This window comes from Lygodium microphyllum, chromosome 30 (genome assembly GCF_053477565.2).
Source record: "Lygodium microphyllum isolate KBCC chromosome 30, Lygodium_microphyllum_v1.1.10, whole genome shotgun sequence".
In the NCBI taxonomy this organism is placed as follows: Eukaryota; Viridiplantae; Streptophyta; class Polypodiopsida; order Schizaeales; family Lygodiaceae; genus Lygodium; species Lygodium microphyllum.
In genome coordinates this window covers 305,001-308,289 of record NC_141164.1, presented here as the reverse complement: position 1 = coordinate 308,289, position 3,289 = coordinate 305,001, and the positions used below count along the sequence as shown (strand labels likewise).

Below are 3,289 nucleotides of genomic sequence, written 5' to 3'. Positions count from 1 at the left end.
TCCCCATCCCCAACAAGACGTGACATCCCCCCCCCGCCCCATGACATGACACGAGGCGACGTGGCCCCCCCTTCCCCCCCTCAACACACACCACACCATGTCGCGATGCTCCCCCCCTCCAAAATTCCCCCCCCCCCCCTTCAACACACACCACACCATGTCGCGATGCGGCCTCCCCCCCCCCAAATTCAGCCCCCCCCTCCAAAATTCGCCCCCCCCCCCCTTCCCTTTTCATCTTTAAAGCAAAGATAGAACCTTTTTTATGGTGTGCATTATCCCTTTTCAACGATTGTTCATATGCTTATCTTCTATCCTTTTTCAACCAAGAATACCCTCCAACACACCAAGATATACTTTTCTTTTTCGTTTGTTATTTTCTTTGATAATAAAACCTATGTCTCTTTTCCTTTCAAAACAATTGGGTGGGAGAACTCCAATGCAATATCCTCTGCTAGGGTGTGCTTTCTTGATTTATCTTTTTTGGGTCTCTTTTTAGACCTTCATGGAGTAGTTATTATTTCTTTCCTAACTTGAGTGTGACATTGGTATTGCGTTCAATTTGTTGGAAAACCCTATCGTTTGTGTTTTTGTTGTTTTAGGTGTTTGCTACCTAGACTTTAGGACCTAGTTATGTTTTTCTATTCTGTGTTTTTTTTCCCTTCCAATGACAATTCAAAGACAATGAAGACCAAAGAAGAAACCAAAGATGAAGATGAAGATTTTTCCAAGAGTTGATCGTGGTTCTTCTTCAAGTTTGTTCACGGGGACGCTTCACACTTAAGCGCGGGAGGAATGATAACCAGGAAATCAGTGCAAATATAGACATCAAAATGTGCTCACATGGAAACAACTTTTTGTAAATTGATACTTTGCAAATGTACCCCTTTGTCAAAAATCAAATATGAAGCAATGTAAAATGTGTAGTCCAAAAGGCCAGCACATTAAAAAATGTAAAATGTGCTGGTCTTATTCTTTTTGGTCTTATTGTGTTGGTCTTATTGTGAAGTCCAAAAATGTGTAGCCCATTTTACATTATTGTGTTGGTCTTATTGTGTAGTCCAAGAATGTAAAATCAACTCTGGTCTTATTGTGTTGGTCTTCGGGACCGAAGTAATGATTAATAGGGATAGTTGGGGGCATTCATATTTCATTGTCAGAGGTGAAATTCTTGGATTTATGAAAGACGAACTACTGCAAAAGCATTTGCCAAGGATGTTTTCATTAATCAAGAACGAAAGTTGGGGGCTCGAAGATGATCAGATACCGTCCTAGTCTCAACCATAAACGATGCCGACTAGGGATTGGCGGATGTTATTTTGATGACTTTTCCAGCACCTTATGAGAAATCAAAGTTTTTGGGTTCCAAGGGGAGTATGGTCGCAAGGCTGAAACTTAAAGGAATTGATGGAAGGGCACCACCAGGAGTGGAGCCTGCGGCTTAATTTGACTCAACACGGGGAAACTTACCAGGTCCAGACATAGTAAGGATTGACAGATTGAGAGCTCTTTCTTGATTCTATGGGTGGTGGTGCATGACCGTTCTTAGTTGGTGGAGTGATTTGTCTGGTTAATTCCATTAACGAACGAGACCTCAGCCTGCTACCTAGTTACACGAAGGATCCTCTTGGTGGCCAACTTCTTAGAGGGACTATGGCCATCTAGGCCATGGAAGTTTGAGGCAATAACAAGTCTGTGATGCCCATAGATGTTTTGGGCCCCACGCGCGCTACACTAATTAATTCAACGAGTTTACCACCTGGGCCGAGAGGTCTGGGTAATCTTTTGAAATTTCATCATGATGGGGATAGATCATTGCAATTATTGATCTTCAACGAGGAATTCCTAGTAAGCACGAGTCATCATCTCGCGTTGACTACATCCCTGCCCTTTGTACACACCCCCCGTCGCTCCTACCGATTGAATGGTCGGGTGAAGTTTTCGGATTGCGGGGACGCTGGTGGTTCGCCACCGGTGACGTTGTGAGAAGTTCATTAAGCCTTATCATTTAGAGGAAGGAGAAATCATAACAAGGTTTCCGTAGGTGAACTTGCCGAAGGATCATTGACACACATCCACGAGAACAATGCGAACCCTGGAATGTCGGTGAGGGATCGCACTCGGAGGCGCGGTCGACATCCTCTCTCCCCTCGTCGGAGTCAGGCGATAGTGGGGGAGGCTATGCTTTGGGGTCATCCCGTGACCATGCGGGTAGAGGAGGAAGGAGGGACTCCTTCAACCTCTCTCCCTTGCTCGGGGTGATCCCCCTCCATCATGCTCGTTCGGGTACGCCACCGCCTTGATAAACCCTTTACCCCTCCCCGCACGCGGGGGTGGCAGGAGGAACTTGATAAACCTTGTCTTGTCTGAGATTCCTCCCCTCGGGAGGATCGAAAAACAAAACACAATGACTCTCAGCAACAACGGATATCTTGGCTCTTGCAACGATGAAGAACCCAGCGAAATGCAATACATAGTGTGAATTGCAAAATTCTGCGAATCATCAAGTCTTTGAACGCAACTTGCGCCCGCGGCTCGTCCAAGGGCATGCCTGCTTGAGCATCCCTAACTCCCCCACACCCTCTCCCCTTCTTCGGAGGAGAGGGTGGAATTGGTCGTCTGCGCTCCGACGTGATGCCGCAGTTGGCTGAAATGTACCGGCAGCATCGTGTGGTGACGTTGCTCCGCAAGGGTGGTTCGTCTCCTCGTCGAGGTGGCCGCTATTTGCGGGTGCCTCTTCTCGGGTGTACGTGTCGGATCGGGCTCTACGGAGTTGGGGCTTGCCCTTGGCAACCCGAAATGCAACTCGGACCTCAAATCAGGCAAGGCTACCCGCTGATTTTAAGCATATCACCAAGCAGAGGAAAAGAAACTAACCAGGATTTCCCTAGTAGCTGCGAGCGAACCGGAAAGAGCCCAGCTTGGAAATCACACGGCTTTACCGTGCAAATTGTAGTCTAGAGAGGCATGCTCTGTGGCGGACCAAGCCCAAGTCCCCTTGGAAAGGGGTGTTAGAGAGGGTGAGAGCCCCGTCGAGCTCGGACCCTGTCGCTCCACGAGGCGCCCTCGACGAGTCGGGCTATTTGGGAATGCAGCCCTAAGTGGGTGGTAAATTCCACCCAAGGCTAAATATGGGCAAGAGACCGATAGCCAACAAGTACCGCGAGGGAAAGATGAAAAGGACTTTGAAAAGAGAGTTAAATGGAGGCCGCCGGTGCACCCCGGTCGGATGCGGAACGGTGCAAACTGGTTCGCCGCTCGACGCGGGCCATTGGTCAGCATGTGCTGGTGC

General features: G+C 48.3%; 1 non-coding gene and 2 pseudogenes across 1 annotated transcript; all 3 read left to right on the top strand.

Moving 5' to 3' along the window:
• The first annotated feature begins 878 nt into the window (after window positions 1-878).
• LOC148009434 (18S ribosomal RNA) lies at window positions 879-2,064 on the top strand (annotated as a pseudogene).
• Window positions 2,065-2,406: 342 nt separating this feature from the next.
• Window positions 2,407-2,562, top strand: LOC148009433 (5.8S ribosomal RNA). The gene has a single exon (XR_015689827.1). It is a non-coding gene; the product is annotated as a 5.8S ribosomal RNA (ribosomal RNA).
• A 266-nt stretch (window positions 2,563-2,828) lies between these two features.
• The window catches only part of LOC148009432 (25S ribosomal RNA), a 1,577-nt pseudogene continuing 1,116 nt past the window's right edge, over window positions 2,829-3,289 (top strand).